Raw genomic sequence first — 22,403 nt, 5'->3', positions numbered from 1 at the left:
CCTTATACATTGAAAAAAAACCAGATAGATAAGTGACATTTCGTTAATTTCCTTAATTGTAATAATATTTTAAACCATTTCATTCTTTGTATTATAGTTTTTAAGGTGATTGATCTTTTTAATTAGTGTGTGAATTGTTTGATTGTAAAAACTTGATTGTTTTTCAGATAGCGAAAAATAAACGAATAACATTTTGTTAATTTAAGCGTATCAGAAACGTTGCTGATGTATCATAAAAGACCTTAATGTGTGCCTAGTAGGTCAGCAGATTATCTAGGTAATTTGAGAAATGAAACACTTTAGTTATACACACATATCACATTTGGTTATAAAATTCTTCTAAATTTTTCAAAACTTTTCTTTAGTGTTTGAATTTGAAACAAAAAAATTGGACATATTTTAAAGAACTCTATCTACCGAATACTTGCAAAAAATAATGACTGAGACGAAAAATAAATTATTTCAATTCTTAAGCTCTTACTATAAAATAATTTTTTTACGATATTTGTCATGGAAAATAAATTGAATGCTTTAAATAATACGGAGTTGAGTTCGCCTTGATGTTGCTTCAATAACTGACATGAGGAAAACAGTTAATTCCTAATTTAATAAGTTCCAAGTTTGAATAAAGAGTCAGTGAAATAGGTTAACACAATGGAATGGTTCTCACAAAATAATTTTTTAATCTACTTTGTAATGAGTGATTAGGATTTTGAAAAATTAAAAAGAATTTTTCATCAAATTTGAAAAGATAGATAAAATTTTTAAAAAAAATCTAAAAACTGAAAATCCGACAGTGTTTAATCACTTATCATACCATATAATTTTTCCGCTTTGTTGTTTACACAAGCTTTGAAGTGGCTGATATCGTTTGTAATATAATAATATTGCATCGTAGTTCAAATATTCTGTTAAGAACAAAAAAAAAAAAAAAAAAAAAAAAAAACACTTTATAAAAAATTTTAATTCTAATCACATATGATATTTTGATTCTTAAGAGATAAATTTTATTAAGTTAGAAATTAAGATACAAGAGCTTTTTCAATTTCAATTTTACAAAAAAAAAAATTTAAAAGTCATTTTAAAAAACCATTTTATCTTATATATTTCTTCAATCAACGAAAATAATTCTTTCAGGGCCGGCGAGATTCGAATTCATGACCTCCTTTTTACAATAAATTTATTACATTCGCTGTAAATTTTAGATAAAAATCATAGTAAAAAATGTTTTTCTTTACTTTTTTAAATCTCTGACTAAGCTGTAACAGCTTCTCAATTAAATAAAAAAAGAAACCCTTTAGGCACCGGCGAGATTCGAACTCACGATCTCCTGTTTACTAGACAGGCGCTTTAACCATCTAAGCCACGGCGCCACGGATTTAAAAAATAATACTATTTACTAATCAATCATATGGACCGAAACTTAGCTTATAGTGTACTCTAAAATTGATTAAAAAAAATTTTTCTTTCCTTTTTACCATATTTCAGAACGTTAACATTAAGAGGTTTTTGTTATTTTAATCCGCACGCAAAATTTAATATTCATCTTTGGCCTTTTACTCATGTTACATCTTGTGCATGCAATACATGTAGGCACTAATGCGAAATCAAAATTGTTTTTATCTGGAATTATAAGATTCTTTTTCAAGGAGCTTTCAAACATTGTAATTCATATAATTATCATTAAAAAATTTCCAGAGAATATAGAAAAATAAAATAAAATCGGAATTTTAGAAGACATTATGAAAGAAAATGTTTTCTATTAAACAAATAGAATTTTGCAAAAAAATGCAAATTTTAACGATCAATTAATCCGTTCGATTTATTCAAACGAAGCCTGAATATATTTTACGCTTGCCATAGATAAGCAGAGTGGCGCAGTGGAAGCGTGCTGGGCCCATAACCCAGAGGTCCGTGGATCGAAACCATGCTCTGCTAGATTTCTTTTTTCGCACTAATTTCATGTTTCAAATGAGCGGAGAATTTATTTGAATGCTGTCATTCTTTTTAAATTATATACATTTGATTCATTTGTTTTATTTGACAATTTATTTTGTTATTTTATTGAAAAAATGTGTGCATAGATATTATATTAAAGTAAGCATGTATTTGATTATTTAGTAATGTTTATGTTTTTATTTACTTATTTTATTAATTCATTTTTTTGTACTTAAATAAACATAATCTAAATTTTAATTAATTTTTAATTTTATCTATCATATATCAATGTCTGTTCATTTTTCCTTTTTATTTATTTCCAGTTTTTATTTTTTGTAGCAAAATGAATTGATAAAAGACGTAAATTTGCAATAATAAAATGATGGAATGAATTTTTTTTAAATTAGTGTAAGCCAGAGGACAGCACTCTTCCCTATATTTTTATTTATTTATTTATTCTTTTGTGTGCATTAATTAAAAAAATTTTGTATCTCTTATTCTTTTCGTTATCGTTATATAAGTTTTATTTACTATGCATAAGCTGCAAGTATATAGAACTCATGAAATAAGTTAAAAAATGTAGAGAAAACATTAAATATCAGTTGATGATAATCTTTTCCTTTTTATTTACAGATTTTTGACATTTTTGTTATTTTTTTAAACGTAGATTGAAAAAAAAAGTAAGAATAAAATAGGTAAAGGAACTTTTTGAAATTTATGCATACATATTAAACTTTTTTTTCTCCTCCTCTCATTCTTAAACTGTTCAAACTGTCATTATATGTTTTACATTCAGCTTAAAATAAAATAAAGTACTAATTCGTAAATATATTTTAAATTCTGTTACCTTTATTGTTGTTTATATTTTATCTTTAAATATAATTCAAATTTTATTTTTATTATTTTTAAAAAAACATACACTTAATATATATTTTCTTCAAACTGTCACATTTTTTTCCTTCTAGAATTTGAACATCAGACCCCAATCATCTGACATCTGAGGCAAAAGAATGGACCAACTACCTTTAAAACAAATTGAGAGATAAAACATTTTTTTTTCTTCTACTAATTCATAAAAATTGCTGATCATAAAAATATTTCATGAAAAGTAATAATAAAAATATTTCATGAAAATATTTTTTAATAATTATTTATTACTTTTTATTTTTAATTTAACAGAGTGATCAAATTTTTTTTATCTGTAACTAAAGAAGTTTTGCATCTTCCAACGATTTCAAATAACATAGGGCAAATTTTCAATGAAATCAGTCAAATGGTTTTTGGTAAAATGCTTAAAATAATGATTTTTTTAAAAAAAAAAATACGTTTAGAACTTTTTATAAATCATTTGATCAGTTCTAGAGTTATAGCGATATATTCAAAATGTAAAATTAATATTAATATGGAGGTATTAAATTTTTGTTTACTCAACCAACTGATTAATACCATTGTTGAAACCTAATTCCTTAGGTTTGCAGCATAGTGGCTTACAGCTTATTTTTACCTCCATATTTTAAAGGTTATAAACCAAAATTTGAATTCGAAGAGGAGAAAATGCGTTGGAAAAGTATTTATTTATTTATTTATTTATTGGCTGACTCCGTAACTTAAAAAATATTGTCTCCGTACAAACAGTACAAATAAACTATTTAAAATGCGTAATACTATTTCTTTAAGATTGCTATTTGAAAATTCTGATCTCTTCATTTTTTAATGTACTTCTGGTAATTTAGAACTTTTCTGTGTTTTAACAGTATAATAATATAGCTACCTTTCTTTTTTATTATCTAAATCTACAAACACTTGTTGCTTTTTTAGTTTTTTTTTCTTGCGAAATCTAAATAACGTTTGCAAAATTATACTTAAAAGTACAATTTAAATAAGAATTATACATTTTATAAAGTTTTTATCTCTTAGTTATAACTGTTTGCTATAGGTAAAACATATTAATCATTTTCAAACATTTAAACCAGTTCACATCTTTATAAATGTTTGGCATTTTGTAAGGTGTATCTCTTAGTTTTTATCTCTTAGTTATAACTGTTTGCTATAGGTAAAACATATTAATTATTTTAAAACATTTAAACCAGTTCACATCTTTGTAAATGTTTGGTATTTTGTAAGGTGAAATAAATTTTTAACTGAAAAATAAACGTTATAAGAAGTAAATATTATTTTCGTCTAGCAAAATAAATAAATAAAATAACTGAAATATTTTGAACAAGTGTAAGGATATTAACAATGATGATTAATTATATATTTCAATTACTTATTTTAATTATTCTACTTAACAACAAACATAAAAGGGTTATTAGAAAAATATAAAATTAATAGTAAAAAGAAAATCTACAATCAAAAAATTGCACATTACATTGCATTGCATTGATTACTTAATTTAAGTTTATGTGCGTCTGATTAAAGTATGTTTTCTACCTTTTTTACCAATAAAAAAAAAAGTTATTAAATGACATAAACAGAGCACAAAAAAGGAAACACACATGAAACCTGAGCATTCAATTTTAGGAGGACTCTTATATTAAAAGATAATTTGAAAAATAGATAGATAATAAAGTAAAAAATCAATCTGCCAGCCAATAAAATAAATAAAATGTTTTAACTTTTCATTATTATTTAAGCTAGTAACAACAATGTAAATATATTTATTGAACATTGTATAAACAGCGTTGTATTAAGTTTAACGCTAGAAAAATGGAAATTTTAAAGAATCCTAATTTAATATTTCAATCATAAAACTTCTTCCTTGAATATAGGAACTCTAATATCAAAATGATATACATTTCGATTTATTATATAAATTAGTTAAAACATTATATTAAATATTATTAAGGTATGAAGACTTTTGAGAGAATAAATAAATATGCTATTTCTTATTAATTAAAAAATAATACTCAAAATTAAATATAAACTTTTATTACTTAAAGAAAAATCCTTAATTCTATGCTCTTCTAGAAAATGAAGCAATTTTTTTAACTGTTTAAAATATAATTTTTAAAGTGCAGTGAGTTATAATATATTTTATGGTGGTATAAAATTTAATTTGGTGTTTGATTATAAAGCAAAACCTAGTTAAAAAATAGTAGCTCTCTGAAAACAGATGATGTAAATTCTACAGTAAGAATTAAATATTTAGCTTTCGAAATGAATCTTAAAACGCAATCTCAAAATATTATGAATATATTTATGCTAAGGAGTGAAAAAAAGAAAATAAACATACAACTATTTTTATAAGAGAGCAAAATGAAACCCGCCCGGACAGGGACTCGAACCCTGGACCGTTAGGTTAAAAGCCTAACGCTCTACCGACTGAGCTATCCGGGCTCAGTTACACAATTCAGATTAGCCAAGAAATTTTTTTCTTATTAGCTTAGAGATTTTTCTTCTTTTTTGTATAGCTTTGAAGATGGTCAATATATAAGTAATGAATGTTTCATCTTATTATACATGCTATGTACACACTAAAAATAATTTAGACAAGAAAATTTCTTGAGTATTTTTATCGTGATTATTTGTATAAACAAGCATACAGCATAGATCAAGATCTGGTCAGCAATACAGCATGGATACAGTAGTCGGTCAGCTTATGCATAAAGTTATGGCGGGAAAGATAACTTTATGCATAAAGTTATGGCGGGAAAGATAACTTTATGCATAAGCCAAAGCTAAACAGTGTTTCAGAAAAAATAAAAATATTGAGAACGGAATATTTTTATGACAGAATAAATGAACATTTTGAGAACAGAAATATTTTTTTAAAAAATAATTGAAAGGTAAAGCGCTGAGATTTTAAATCTTTGTATTAAGTTAGCTATAAATTTTCGCGGGACTTTGGTCATTTCACACAAAACCTCCAATTCAAACTTACGACTTTTTTATAACAGTTACATCAAATTAAAATACTTATTTCGAATTTGTGTTTTGTTACTTTTTTACTCTGACTGTTATCTAATTTTTATTTAAGAATATATCGTATGTTGTTTTGTATAATACATAATTAAATTGAAGTTGAAATAAATAATTATGAAAAAAAAAATGAAGTTCATTATATGATTTAAAAATAGTAGTTCATTATATGATTTAAAAATAGTAGTTCATTATATGATTAAATAAATACTAAAACATTCCTCTTTATTATGACTTATACGAAAATAAATAAATCATAACAGCGAAATAAAAATGAAAATTTCAGGAAATCTCAAGCTATAAAAAGAATTACGAAAAGTTCACGAGGGCCTGTGGCGCAACGGATAACGCGCCTGACTACGGATCAGGAGATTCCAGGTTCGAATCCTGGCAGGCTCGTAGAGAATTTAAATTTTTTGATATGAAAAGAGTATCGATGATATTTTTCTACAGATTAAAAATAATTTGTTTTTATTTAGTTGATAACTGAATTTTATTTGATTGTTTAAGTAGATTGTAAATTACTGCAGAGGCGGATTAGGTGAGTAAAAAACAATTATCCAGTAAACAGAGGGTGAATAAACAGGTCTAAGCCTTCATTAAAAAATTGCGTAATTAATATTTATGAATTGTTATACAAATTTTGTATTGAATTTTATATACATTTCCTAATGTCAATTTTCTGTAAAATCATCTAAGACATCAATATATTAATTATGCATTTTTTTTAAAAAAAAATTATAATACGATAAATTTTTTTTTTAAAAAAATGTATATTGTGATTAACATATAAGTCAAGCTGCAAGCATCCCTCTTTAAATATATTGCATGAAGAATTCGAAACACAAAATTCATGAAAGAGAGCAATTAAAGCTTGTCGAAAAAGAAAAAAAATTATCGATATTCTTTGAAAAAAAAATGTAATTTTTTAGGAGAAATTTTGAAAGAAAATAACAATATCGTGTCAGTTGTTGTAGCTTTCACAAAAAGTAAACTTTTGTCCGATCCAAACGGCCTATTTCACTGAGAAAAATTTATGATCGGTCAAAACTACCAGAATGATGTAAAATTTACCGTGCTTCTGGCTCTAATGGGAACATCAGAAGCACGGTAATTTCAACGGAAGCGCTTTGGTTATACTTTTGGTGAAATTAGCAATAAAATATGGTTTAATTATCATGCCATTTGGTAGAAAATGTGTTAAAATTTTGCGATTTAATAATGATACTTAGAGCATGACAGAAAAAAAAAACATTTATTCGGTTGAATTTACTTTTCAGTTTTGTATTTTTACCAAAAGTGTGGTAATAAGAACAATATTTCTATAAGCCAGAATTTTCTTAAGCCGTTACCATACAAAAGGGAAAATTTCCAAATGAATGGTTTAAGTATCGAATATTTTGGTTTAATTACCGGAATTTTTAAATTTTTTTTTTATTTTTTTATCAGAAACGTCATTATCATACAATTACGGTAATTTTATCCTAGTTATTTTTTTCCTTGTAACCAGAAAGACATAATAAAATTAAAATAAAATTCAATTAATAGAATAAACAACTTGCCAACTAGAATAAATGGAATAAATAAAATACATAAAATAAATCTAATAAATAAGTGAATAATTAATAAAAAAATGTTCATTTCGTGAAAAGTTTAGATCTTTCAAATTAATAACTTAACATTGCTAAAAATTTAGGAAAATTGGAGTAACTTTCAGCAATGAAGTAAAATTTCCCTTTTAAAAAACTGAATTTTTTTTAAATAAAAAAATTACATTTAAAATATTTCATATAACTTTTCACTGCCTGTTCCTTTTTAGTGAAAATTTTTAAAGCGCATAATCGAAACACCGCTTAGAATTTTAACTGTAACACCTTCAATAGCGTAAGAAAAAAAATTACAAATGAAGATAAGAAAATCTCTTAGAGTTAACAATTTAGCAATAAATATTTAATTAAAAAATTGTATTATTTAAGTTAAATCAGCAAAAAAAATTATATGATAATTAGTTACCTTTATTTCGTTAATAAAAACCTAAAACAAATTCTCTTATTAGAACTATCCAATAATATTAACTAGAATTTATAATACTTTAAAAAAAACATAGTTTAAGTATGATTTTTATATAGCCTTTCAACCAGCAGTATATGAAATAGATGGATCATAAATAATAAATAGTTTTATTTTAAATTTTTAACATCTATATTTTTCGTTGTTATATTAGAAACTATATAGGTGTCGAATTTTTAATTGCTTAGTTATATCATTATTATTTACACTGAAGTTAGATATTTAATATGGATTTGATGGTGATAACACGTTTTATTTAAAAAATAAATAATATAATTCACATTATGCTATTTAATCGTTATGAAATATGTTATTTTTGATGATGATGATTAGCAGTTGCGAACTAACCAGAAGAAAATCATAGGTAATTTTATAAGTAATAGGAAAATTATAGGTAAAGCTACATTGTATTACTGTCATAGATTTTGTTTTAGATTTTAAAATAACGATCTAATTTGAAAATGTCGAAAATTTGAGAAAGAATTTCTTTCTGAAAATTTTAAACTGAAACTGGTCACGAAATATTGTAATAATAAAACATTGTACCAATCTTCGTTTCCCTGTTAGCATGATATTTAAATTATATTATATGCAATTCATTTTAAATATTTATTTTTGAATGCAAAACCAACTAGGCGTGATTTGATTGATTTTAAAATAATACTTTATAATAATATCAAAGTAGGGTAGTGGCGTTAAGTCCAATACTTGTTTTAAAATGTAACAAATTAAATCAGTTTCAATCAATCACTATTTTGCATTCAGTAACTAAAAAAAAAAAAAAAGATTAAGAAGTTTATTAAATTTTGCCAAAAAATCGCTTCATTGTGAACTCAGTCTTTAAATATATAAATTTAAGTTTGTCGAATGGTGGGTCAATTAGATTTAAGTTACCAAATAGAATGCAAGGTGCACTGTTCAAATATTAAGTATGTTTTCAGCAGTTTCAAACCTCAACCTTGATGGAAAAAAAAAATTAAAAAAAAAATTATCAAACTTTCTTCTGTTTACGTAAATGTTCTCATGTAATTTTTTTTAATTATTATTTAGAGAAATCTTAATACTTTTGCAGTTTAAAAACATATTTTTTTTCTTTGGTTAACAAAAAATTAAGTAAGCAATTGCCTCCTATCTTCCATGGAAAAGGTATTTCAAATCCATTCCTATCTTCGATGCAGCAAAAAATAAACAAAGCATAAAATTTTTCCACTCTTAGGTGTTTATGTAATAAATTGAATGACCCTACATAATTTAAAAATTTAAGTTTAAAAGAAAAATTCAAAAAATCCTTCATATTTCTAAATAAACTTCCACATTAGAAAAAAAATTATAGTCAAAACTACCAGAGTACAGTAAAATTTGACGGGCTTATGGCTTTATGGGGACACCAAAATCATGAAAATTTTATAGAGGTGCTTTGGTAATGATTTAGGTAACATTAACAATAAACCATAATTTTATAATGCGTAATAAAATTTTGTAAATGTAGTAAAATTTGATCATTTTATCATGATACCTTAAGGTATGGTAAAAGGAAAACCATTTATTCGGTTAAATTTACTATTCAGTTTTGTATTTTTTTACTAAATGTATGGTAATAAGAATTATAATGAAAACCAGAATTTCCGGTAAATCGGTACTATATGAAAGGAAAATTTACCCAATGAATGGTTTAAATAAAGTATATTTTTGTTTTATTAACCAGATTTATAATTATTTTTTACTTTAATTGTTTTACCGTACAGTACGGCAATTTTACCAGAAAAATTTTCTTCCTGAGGGATACGATTAAGTTTATATTTCTAAAGCCGTTCTTCAATATTGCATTAAATGGTGTTTTCGATGTGGTGTGATATAAATAAATAAGTAAAAAAAGAATTGATGCCGAAAACTTTATTTTTATTTAACTATTTATTTTGAGTACATTTAGATGGAATTTATGACATAAATAAATACATATTGCGCTAACTTTTACTAATTTCCAGTCAATAATATTTGTATCTTTTTTATAATAGGTCTTGTCACGTGACTCCTTCTTCTGAAAATATTTATGCGTGATAACTTCATCATGTTTTTATATTATAGAAGGATACAATTAAAGCTATTTTCCAAGAGGTAAATTCCGATTTTAACTGAAAGGTTAAATCTTTTATATCTGATAAACGATAAACTATTTTTTTAAGGACATCGAGATGATAGCAACTACAATAGTTTTTAGAAGCATATGCAAAAATTGAATAAAATCATAAATATGGAAATTATGTAAATTAAATAAATGAAGAACATATGTTAGCAATAAAAACAAATTTAGTAAGAGCGAGCATGTTTCAAAACAAAAGAGCTGCATGAATTATTGTATTAAATAAAAATATGCACATCACGTAAACATTACAAACAAAACATAAATTATAATATTGATTGTGTTTAATTATTTTTTCAAAGTCGACTACTTTTAAAATTTATAATAATATTATTAAAAAAATTTTAAATTTCACTTAATGAAATAAGGGGAGCATTAAATTGAGATCTTACTTACCGTGTTTTATTTTCAACCGAAGCAATATTTTTTTTTTCTAATCCTCTTAAATCAACAATATCTTTTAAAGTTATACATCACTACAATTCCCCCACTTGTCATATACAGTTATAATAACAAATCTGTAGTCGGAAAAATCCCGTCAAAGGGGAAATAGTTTGCGACTATATTCCACCCTTATCAAACATATGTTGCCTACAGTTGCACCCCCCATACAAAATTACTACCCCCATGGATAAAAACAGGTGTTCTTTGGTTATAACTGGGGGAAAAAATCTAAATATATTACACAAAAAATATATATTCTTCTCTTATAAAAACGAATATACATATATATACTAGGACTATATTTCAACGCAAATAGTACACAGTGAAATCCCGCTGAGAATGAGAAAAACGCATACAGTTAATAAATGCACTGCTAACTATGAAGGTAGTGTTCGACCGAGATGACCCCCGCTGCGAATAACACCACTGAGAAAACCACTACTTCGTGTATATTCCATCAGATAGCTCTTTCAGTTCTAAATCTATCAATGCCGGGGCGAGATTTTAGCATCCCCCCTTTCAATCCATTTTCCCACGTGACCATGCGGACGGACCCCCCATGGGCTGACCACTAAAAACGAGGGCTCTTGCTGCTTGTAGTGCGCCCTCCCACCGGCAATGCATTTCCTCTATTGCATCTGGTGGTTCAGGGAGCCCCCCGAGGTGAAACCGATTCAGATAGATCTTGGTATAAATTTTATTTAAAAATTAAGAGAATGGGATTTGTTTTCCGGCGAGAATTCATTAGTGGTTCGGGTGATTCGTCGGGTTTAATGAGATTCGTCTTTCATTCGTTATAATGTTATTTTCAAATGAAATAGATTTTTTTTTTTATTCGTTAATTGCGGTATAATTGCGTGTGGGAGTGTAATAAAATTCTTACTGGGATAGATATTTATATTCTGCGGAATATCCTTCATGCTGAGATTGAGAGGTTGCAATGAATTGAGTATTTTTTTTTTTAAATTCCATGATAATGATTCGTTAAAGTTAAGTAGATAGTTGTAAAAATAAATAAATAATAAGTAAAAAGAAGCTAAATTAAAACTTCGTCTCCTGGCATCTGGTATCAACGAACAAATTTCGTTTAGAACGGGACAAAAGAAAAAAAAAGAAAGAGAAAGCTAGTAAACTTATAAAATAAAGAAAATACTTTAAGAAACGATTAAATCTTACGAGAAGACCGCTCTCCCAACAAGTCTCCAAGTCACTCAGGTTCGAGTCTCAACAACTACTGGTGGATATAAATTCCTCATCCAGCTCGCACAGATCGACGTAAAATATCCCCAGTTGTAGCCGGATCTTAGGTTAGTAACCCCTTGCTACAGATTAACCATGGAAGGTTTTCGTAGTCTTCCTCTGCATGTAACTCAAATGTGAATTAGTTCCATCAGAAAATCCTTCATCATGTAAAATTGTGTTGAACATTGGTAGTCGAAAACTTAGAATTAGATTGGTTGTTTAATTTCGAATATAAAGTTTTCATGGCATTACCGATGCGTTAATACAGTAGACGCTCCATATAACGAATCCTGTGCTACAAACGGAAATGGACGTTATAACGTGGGATAAAGGTCGCTATATCGTGAATACACATAAGCTATTACAATTATTTACTCATAAATAATAAATATTGGACTAATTGTGAAAAAAAATTACTCTTTTATTCACTTCCTTCAAAATTTTTAATTTCTGTTCTAAGCATATGGCGTAACGTGTTATGAGAAGCGATTACCGTTAAAAATTACTCATGTACAGAGAGCTAAACAATGGAAAAATTCAAAATAAAAAAAATACAAATACCACGTGCTGGAGGTGAGCCGGGTGTGGAATTCGTATCGACAAGCTTTATCCAGCTTCTTATCGACCTGACGTCCGGCAAAACAATCGGCTTGCATACGCAAAGTGCTCGGTGCACGTTAAGTCGTAGGAGAACATTCTCTTGTTGGTTGTTGCATCAGTGTTTGGAGAGAGGGGTATCAGTTCAGATCCACGTCGCCTGAATGGAGTCAATATTATATGGTAGTGTTTCCCAAAGTGTGGTACGCGTAGGGATACGGGAACAGTCTAACGGAGGTACGCGTTCTTATGCGAAATATCTTGCAACAAACGAAAATTTCAAAACATTTTATTTAAAAACAAAGCTAGCCATGAAAATTTGCGATTTCGTATTTTTCGATTGACTATTTTTTGCAGAGTCAACGGTTAATAATTAGTGGTGTCAACAGCCAGTTGTGATTTTTAACTTTCGTGCAATCTTTTTATAGTAAAAATAAATATATTTCTTAAAAAATATAGTAATTTTTTTCATTAGTGGTACACAGCGTTACGAAAAATTTAGAAAGGGTACACAAAAGTCATAAGTTTGGGAAACACTGTTATATGGCATTTCTACCAGGACCGTTAAAAATAGAGTCCATAAATGGGGCTAGAAGGAAAATGGGAATCTGTAGTCGATGTTGTAATGCTCAAAGAGCTGCTTAGAAATGGGACTCATGCTTTAATTAGTTGATTCATTATAATTACATGTTTTAAAGCATCCAGACTTGTATTTCTTCATGTATCTTAAAACTAATCTTCAGAGTGATTTACGACCATTTAAATACAGAGTTTATTAAATATTAAATGGCACGATTCACATTTTTCTGACTCTTGCAGCACACGAATGGTCACCTTATTCACCAAACTTCAGTTCAAAGATTTCTCCGATCTTTCCATATTAGAAACAAGCATTTGTGATAAATCTCATTAAATTTTAGTGTCCCTAAAAGAAGTAAAGAATGGAATAAAATAGTGGAATAAGAATGGAATAGAATAGTGGAAAGAATGGAATAAAATAGTGAGATTTTGTAAAGCGTTACGGCTCTTCCAAACTCTAAGGCCAATGTTTTTTAAACTTAACAGAGGATATGCGAAATTTTTCTTAAAAATCACAGCGCCTCTGTGGGATAGAAAATAAGGTTAAGGGTACAGTTTACGTAAGACAAACTCTATGCATAATCTTTCTAATATCTGTGGATGAGTTGCGGCCCACAGCAAAAATTTCAAAACGTGTTTTAGGTCAGCCAAAGATGGTTACTTTTAAAGTTTGTAAAAGTGATTGCAATTTTTTAATTTCGTAAGTCTCGATGGAAGATTTTAAAAAGCATTAAAAATTATTTCTTGTTATGTAGTTAGTCACGTCATCATTCAATTTAGAGGACATAAACATTTTAAGTTCTGCGCAGAAATATATTTGTGCACTTTTAATACTTAAAGTTTAGCACAAAACTACAGTCATTGAATTAAACTTAAAAGAATTTAATTGGGTACTTGCAACTCTAGAAATGAAGTGATTATGCCTAACCATGTGATTTAAGTTAGATTTAATTGGATGCTTGTCAGCGACGTCACGCTTGTGTGTCAAACCAAATTAGCTTCAAAATCGACAAATACTACGATTCACCGACGATGATGTCACTTGCAGGTTTCCAATTGCTTATTACTACATTTTTTTAAATAATTACAAATTTTGATTTATTTTGTTTTTTAATAGTAAAATTAAGTTCATTTATTTATTTTTTTAATTGATGACTTGCCAAATTGTTTCAAAGAATTTGGAGTATATCATTCCATTTTAAAATAATTAAGCATTTAAGTAAATTTGTGTTAGATCACTTATGGATTGGATTTATTTAATTGTAAAAGTACAAAATGATCATTCTTCTACAATTAATACCACTTATTGCTTTTCAAAAAGTTTCACATTTCAGTGAACTCATCAAAAATGTTTGTCAGTGCATTTAAACTATCTATTAAAAGCATTTCTATTCGCCGCTGCGTCTATTTGTAGATACTCTCCAACAAAAGAACAGTCTGGGAAAAGTACAGTTGAAATAAACTCTTTCAAATATCCTCAAGATTATTCTTCGCTTCCGTGGCAGCGGTAAACCATTGTGCAACTCAACACAACTCTACAGACAATATAATTGATTCAACCATGCATTTATAAAAGCGATGTTCTCATTTCTAAAACTTCGGTTCGTTTTTGAAAAGAGCTTTCTTTATTTGACAATTCATTTTCGATATTAAAAACGTTAAAGGATGAACTAGGATACATTTCGAATAAATATGAAGAGTAAAAAAGCAATGAAGACCTTTGAAATTAACAGAGCGAAAAGCCATTATCCGCCATCTTGCTTTAGCAAACGATAGGTGAACTGCAATTCCAATTTTTCATCTCCCTCGTTTTAGTTCAATTATTCTGCTCGATTACTCGATTCTCCAAAACGGCTGTTATTATGGAATTGTGCATTTTATAATCTAGTTTTGAATTTTTAGATTTAAAAAATGTATACAATATATTAGAAAGCAAATATTTTTTTAAAAAAAATCTCCTCCGAATTATTATAATTTTTGGATATATTTGTATCAATTTAGAAAATTTAATGCTAGCCTACTTTATCTCCTAGTTTATTTAAATATAAAATTAATTTAGAAATTGTAATTCAAAAATTAAATATAACCGTTGCAGAGATTTGGCTAACGTTAACCGTAATCTTAACCTCACAATTAGCAAATAAATAAATAAATATATTACGGTTTTTTAAACTGGCAGATGGGTTAGTTGTGTAAAACCGTCAAATTCATGAAGTAAATCCGTAGTCTTGACGGTTTTTTAACATTCAAGAACAAGTTTTTTCCTTAAAGCTTACGAAGAAAATCCTTGTTTAGACTGATTTTTTATCATAGTAAAATAAGTTTATGCAACAAAAATCTGGTGTCTCAACAGACTTTTACCATATGGGAATAAGTTTTCTCTGCAAAAGTTATGACGTAAATCTGTCCTCGCACCAGATAGGAATATTTTATGTCAGCTGAATCTGTATTGCTCAGTCATTTCTGGGATTCGAACCTGAATTGGGAGATGATTGGGAGGGTCAAGATTTGATGGGAGGGTCAAGATTTAATGGGAGGGTCAATGGAATAGTCCCTTGAACGACTGTGGCCTACTCATTTTGTTATGAAGAAATTATGATAGTGAGAATTCGTATCTATTTGACAATTAGATTGAATCGCAGTTTTATATATACGACGTTCAAAACCATAAAGTAATTGCTACAAAAGTAAGAGCAATCACAAAAAATAATCATAACTTGATTGAAGAAAAAGGTAAAGTTTATTATGAAACGCAAAACTGCACGGCAAAATTTAGAATTTCAACTGATGGATTTAATCCGTTAACGATTAGAGTTAAAAGTGGTGACAAAGCTGTTCTAAAACTAAATTTACTCGAAAATTTAGAAAAAACAACAAGTATTTTTTACAGTGTTGGGAAATTTTTTCAAATGCGTTGTGAAACACAATTAGCGTTAACGTTTTAATAATGAAAGCTGTCAAAATATCTTGATAATAATTGATAATAATAACTTTACGTACTGCCTTCAGTAAATCGTCATAATTTTATATTTTATTAAGTTTTATTATGAAGAGAGATAACAGTTGCTCCTTCATCAGTCATCTCCATTATTTTGTAGTAATTTACAGCATGCGCTATCAATTAACTGGTTAATATACTTTCTGGAATTTGAAACTCGACCTCTTGATTGTAAGTTAATTCAGTTGGTTTGTCGTCGGCCTTCTGAGCCCAAGTCTGCGGGTTCGATCCCCGGCCCAGACACCGGATTTTCGGGATGCAGAAAATCCTCAGCGGCCATGTCGTATGATTATGCGGCATGTGAAAGATCCCTGGAGTGCCTTATTGGCTCTTGGCATTTCCGGCAAAATTAAATTCCTAGTGCACTTTAGCATCCAAATAGAGTCTCGGTGCTGCCATCTAGTGTGGCAGAAACTGGACGTCAAAATTAACATGACCTACGGTATCTCACCCATTGTGGTGGTCCTGAAAGAGTGGATACTACCTCTGGAGAACGCACTAGGTCTGCTCATCGGTAAGAACGATTGTGCAGCTCATTGGAAATAAAAAAAACTTTTCAAAAAGGTACTAATTTTGTACTTCTAATTTTTTAATCATGCATATCAGTAAGATGCTAATACAGTTCAAGCTGGTTCTAATAATGGTTTCTTTAGTTGATTCTAACAGTCTCTAACAGTTAGTCTATACTAATAATAATCTAATAATACTAATACTAATAATAGTCGATACTAATAATAGTCGATGCTAATAAAAGGCCATTTAATAAAAGCATATAAGCAATTTACTCTAAAATAGATAATGATCGAATTTATTCCTTTTAGATCGATGTATAAAAATCTCGAAGCTTTGGAAATTGACCGAAAAAAATGGCGTAACTATGATCTAAATGTTTTTAAACAATTTGCTGGTTTGATTAATAATGCTCTATTGAAAAATAAAATAGCTACTGCCTCATGCATAGAAACTTCCTGTCTTAAAAAAAGCGAGTGTTTTTTTTTTCACTAAGTCAATCGTACTTAATTTTATTTTTCGAGTATTTATTTAACATTTCATAGATGCGTTTCTTCATTAAATTGTAAGTAGTAAGACATTTTTAAAGTCTTGTTTATCATATATAATGACGAAAATATGAATGCATTCTTTTAGCATTGAAATTAAAAAACAACTGCCTAAACTAATTATTTTGCAAGGTTTATAAATTAGTTAATTTTTACTCAACTAGGAGACTCCGCCCGAGCTCGCTTCACTACCTAACCCAATTTTGCAGTTATATCTGCTTCTCGCAGTGAAGCAGGATTTATAGTGAAAAAAATATATATTCCTTTTTATATAAGTTATTCTAATATTATTTGCGATAAGAGATTTGTGTAACAATAATTATCCGAAGCGTTTTTTTTTTCTTCTTTCTCCTAAATGAGAAAAATGAATTGTAAAACGGCAATTGAGCAAAGTATCGAAGATATTATGGCAACCAATTCCGTTTTCTTTTTCTTCTGTTTAAATTTTCAAAAGAAACAAAAAAAAAAAAAGAAGATAGAACTTGTAAAATATTTAGCTTGAAAGATAAATGCATTTTTCTTCCTTTTCTGCAACAGAGGATGCAAGTTCATGCTTCAAAGCAATAAGAAAGAAAAATTAGCTGAAAAAAAGCACTTAAAACTGAAACGACTTTCGAAGAAAAAAGGGAAATTTCCAAAAACTCTTGATGTCATATTTACCAACAAAATTAGGCGTCTTTTCGGTGCTTAACATTTAAACAATATAAAGGTACTTTTTTGCAAAGTTGGCCGTATAATTTTTTTATTATTAGTTTAATTGTTAATAACTCAACAGTTAAGTACCGATTATTAAATTTTTTTTTTATTCCATCGTATTCCTTGGAAAGTTTTCTATATACCTCATATTTTCACATTTCTATGTGTCATAGTTTCTTTGTAGCAAAACAAAATGTAACAAAAAGTTGATTTGGAAAAGAAATGGCATGCTATTAGGAGATTATAATATATCAGCGAGAAAATAAATGAAGATTAACAATTAGATTTACTGTTGTCGTCGTTCTAATTAATTATCATTAATCAAATTGTCTTCAAAATCAGTCAATAATTTTTTTAAAAATTTGCAGCATAATCAAATTATAATAATAAATGTTTATCTATGTTAGAAACACCTTTTATAAATTTAAGCAAATGTGAGCAATGAATGAGGAAATTTTAAATCAGTTCTCGCAATTATTTTTATCCCTCACCTGTGTCATTCCATATTTGGTTCTTTTGAAGACGCAGTTGAGAAACTTTTTCAATGAATCAACATCGTTACAGTTCTGTAAGAAAGAAATATTTACAATTTAATTGGAAATTACTCGGTTAATTTACATACTCAAAACCTGGGAAAACATCCCTCCGCATATTCATGAATATATATTTCCCTAATAAATATCAGAAACCAACAAGAGGCCTGTCTAATTCCTGTCGAACCTCCTTCCGAATGCAGCGGCACCCCACGGTGACCTATGAGACTGAGGGTGATTTGAGAAGTTGGAGGTCTTATAGCTGATTAATTCCTCAAAAAATAGTTGAGAACAAGTTCGGCAAATTGCTTCTCTCCTAGAAAACATAAATAAGACAGAAACTTCACATATCTCAGATGTTCTTCAAAGCAAAGAAGAAATGGAATAACTACCCTAACTCACGATCAGAACTGCAAAAAGGTTCTTTATAGAAAAAGATTTGTACTAAGTTAAGCCTAATTTAAACCGGAACATTGAAGGTAATTGACCTTACGCGTGAGTATCAATAATTCTTCAAAATCTTTCCTTCTGATAGGCTGAGACATACATATTGATGATTCAAGGCTTATTTATTGTACAGTCGTGGCGTGCAATCTGTAATAAATACCGCCTCCTAATTGGCACGTGCTTGTGAAGTTACCCAATCGATTCTTTTTGAGTATCGCTGAAGAGTAATGAAAATGGTAATTGTATATTTTATGTTATTGACGTAAGCGCATTAAGAAGCATTTATTTCCTTCGAATATGAATTTCCAGCACAAGTGAAATTTCATACATATCTGCATTAAATACTATCTTCTAAATGCTAAGTCGCCCAATCAATTATTTCCGAATAGTTGCTTGATAAACTCTGTATTTAGATAACGGTATTTAATGCAGAATCGATCGAATATAAATTGATCAATCAATTATTTCAAAATACTACTAATAAGTAATTAAAGTGATAACTATATATTTTACAATATTGATGTCAAAACATTATAAACCTTTTATATTGCACGCATTTTAGTTAGCATGAAATTTCATGCATATCTGCCAATTCTGCAAAGATACCAGTTTCTAATTCGCAGATATTTGCGAATTTGACAGGGGGAAATTTTTCGAATATTGCTAATGAATAATGGAAGTTGATAATTGTTAGATTCAATTCGAAAGAATTTCAGGTTGCATGAAATTTAGTACTAGTCTGCAATAAATGCTTACTTCGAATAATTACAATCTGTTAAAGTAACCTAATAAATTATTTTTATTCATCGCAGATGAGCTGCGAATTTAAACGTACATGAAATTTAGCACTAATCTGCAATAAATACAACCATCTAATTGGTTTGCGTTTGAAAAGTTATGCTTAATGAATCATTTTAAAGTATTGCTAGTGAATGATAAAAATAGTAAAAGTATATTTTATATTATTAAAGAAAGAAGATTAGTTATTTTTATTTTATTTCGCCCGGAATATAATTTAAATGAAATTTAGTACGAATTCTCAATAAATGAAAATTTTATAAGAGTTATAATTTTAATTTCAAAATTATAATTGCAAATAGTTTCAAGTATTTAAAATTTCTAAAAACAGTTCTTGTTGTTACTTATGCCATTTGCCAAACAGCAAGCCTGCTTGAAATCAAACGATTTCTTAAGGCAGGAGGGTGCGCTTCTTGGTTTTTCAGTGGCGCCATCTATGGTCAGAATATGACTTCAGTCACACGCGTCATAGCCCGTTTTAGAGGGAGGACCCAATCATACTCCATTCATTCATCCACCAATCATAATTTTGACCGCAACCAGAGAGCAGTCAATCTCCAATTCAGTACCCTCAGAGTTAATGATTTGTTATGGGAACTTGGAGGATTTTATGACTCCGACACATTTAACGTGCACCACTCACCATTTAATACACTGAGATTATTTGGATGACGGGTCTGAAAACAGATCAACATCATGTAGGAAATTCATATAGCAAAGTTATAATTGTTTTTATAGAGAATACTTCAAGAGTCCATTACTTGTATTCATACATTTGCGATAATTTTTCTTAATCTTTAAATGTTAATAACTTCTCTCTGAAATAAATAAAGTATAGAAAAATTGAATAAATAAGAAAAGATTTGAATTATTCTACAACAAATTCTCGCAGTTTTTCCAGCTGAATAATTAAAAAATTGCCGTTGAAAAATTGCATAACATCTTCATATTTGTTACAATTTCGTATTCTTTAACTTAAATTAATCCTAATGATCTCTGTTGCCTGTATTGGAAAATTTGATCATAAAATTTATTTCTGAAATAGTTTTTTCAAACTTCCACAGATCTTTTCAAAATCAAATATAAGATTTTTTGTAATCAAGTTTAAGATTATTTATTATTATTTTTTTAAATTTCAAATAAAAATATTTCATAACAAAAAAAAAAAAAAAAAACTATTTGGTTTGGTTAGTATTTTTATCAATTCTTGAAGATGCAAACTATTGTCCTTAACTAATAATTCTTAATTAGATAAAAGTGTAGCAGGATCTGTATTGTACACTCACTTGTTCAAAGTTATGGAGGACTATGCTTTAAAATTGGAACAGAATATTTTAACTAAGAATTCTTTCTTAAATTATTGATTCCGCAAGTTTAACTAATCTGTTTCTATCTCTCACTTCATCAAAGTAATGAATGGAGGATGACTAAAATTTTGATTGGGTATTCTTTTTTCCGATAATGATTATGAATTCGATTCAGAAATTGTAAGAAAATTATAGAACCTTATTAGTAGGTAATTCGTTAAAAAAAAAAATCAGTTGCCAAGCTGTCATTTGTTTAATATGCTGCGAATAAATTTACAAATTTTTTTTTGCATCTTCTCGATTAATGTGAAACAACATTGGAATTTTCGCACTCTTTTTACTCTTGCACCAAATTTAAAGTCTAATTGTTGTTAAAGGAATAAACTGCGTTAATAGCAACAATTTCAAATCAATAAATTTAAATAGCTAAATGAATTGTTTTATTTACGTAAATCATATTCTGCCTTTATAGAGCCCTTAAAATATTACGTAAGCGTAGGGTCAGGATAACCTGGTTGGTTGGGCGTTGCACTCGCGTTCGTAATAGGAACGGGATTTCGAATCCTGCCGGCTGAACTATCCTCCTATTACCCGTGTATCAAATAGTGACTGATGCACCTTAAATCTGTCGGGGTCAGAAAGTCCTTCAAGTTCCACGACAAATCAATACCTCTGGGGTAATGAATTGGAGATTGATTGTTCTCTGGTTGAGGTCAAAATTACGATCTGTGGATGAACGAATGGAGTATGAATGGGTCCTCCCAGTAAAACGGGCGTTGACGAGTGTGTGACTGAATTCTTATTCTTGGCCATAGATGGCGCCACTGGAAAAAACAAGAAACGCACCCTCTTCCTCAAACGTTTGCTTGGCTTATGGATGGTTTGTTGATTGGCAAGCATAAGTAACAACAGCAACAATGTTACCATGATTTTTACAATTTTGAACTCTCCTTCCTCATGTCAGCAAAAATAAATAAATAATCTAATTTTAGGATTAAATTCAAATAAAAGATGTATGAAACAAAATGAAACTTTGAATAAAACAAATTTCTATCTTAATTCATTTCATTAAATATTGAGTAGAATGTTCTTTAGGAATCTTGTGTGTTTTCTTTTATGTGTTCAAAATTCTTGATTCAGACAACCTGCGACGAAATATTTTTCCGAAAGTTTTTTTTCTCCTTAACTTTTTTTCTGAAATTGAAAATGTATTTATTTATATATTGCTTGTTAAGAAAAATGTGAAAATAGGAACGTTTTAATGTCATATGTGGACGTTACTTGTACCTTTCCTCCTCTTCGTCAGTCAGCAAAAGTAAGCAAATCATAAAAATTGAATTTTTATTCACAGACTGTCAAAGAGACTGTCTTTGAAGGTATAAGATTCACTCTATAACAGGATCATCGCTTATCTGTGAAACCTATTAGTTTTATAAACAATGTATGCCGGTTGTTAATTTAGTTTACGACATATCGACAAAATGCCATAGGATAAAACATTTACCTGGATGTTTTAAAAACTTGTCTGTTTAAACAACTTTGCAAAATCGAATTTTTATTCACAGACTGTCAAAGCAACTGTCTTTGAAGGTATAAGATTCACCCTATAACAGGATCATCGCTTAGTTGTGTAAC

General features: G+C 28.4%; 3 non-coding genes across 3 annotated transcripts; 1 reads left to right on the top strand and 2 right to left on the bottom strand.

The window, feature by feature from the left end:
• Positions 1 to 1,299: 1,299 nt before the first annotated feature.
• Positions 1,300 to 1,373, bottom strand: TRNAT-AGU (transfer RNA threonine (anticodon AGU)). The gene has a single exon. It is a non-coding gene; the product is annotated as a tRNA-Thr (tRNA).
• A 3,831-nt stretch (positions 1,374 to 5,204) lies between these two features.
• Positions 5,205 to 5,277, bottom strand: TRNAK-UUU (transfer RNA lysine (anticodon UUU)). The gene has a single exon. It is a non-coding gene; the product is annotated as a tRNA-Lys (tRNA).
• A 908-nt stretch (positions 5,278 to 6,185) lies between these two features.
• TRNAR-ACG (transfer RNA arginine (anticodon ACG)) lies at positions 6,186 to 6,258 on the top strand. The gene has a single exon. It is a non-coding gene; the product is annotated as a tRNA-Arg (tRNA).
• Positions 6,259 to 22,403: the final 16,145 nt, after the last annotated feature.

This window comes from Parasteatoda tepidariorum, chromosome 2 (assembly GCF_982258835.1).
Source record: "Parasteatoda tepidariorum strain Cologne lab strain chromosome 2, Ptep-v5.0, whole genome shotgun sequence".
NCBI classification, from domain to species: domain Eukaryota; kingdom Metazoa; phylum Arthropoda; class Arachnida; order Araneae; family Theridiidae; genus Parasteatoda; species Parasteatoda tepidariorum.
Note: the sequence above shows the minus strand (reverse complement) of the source record. Positions and strands in the feature narration are given on the sequence as shown.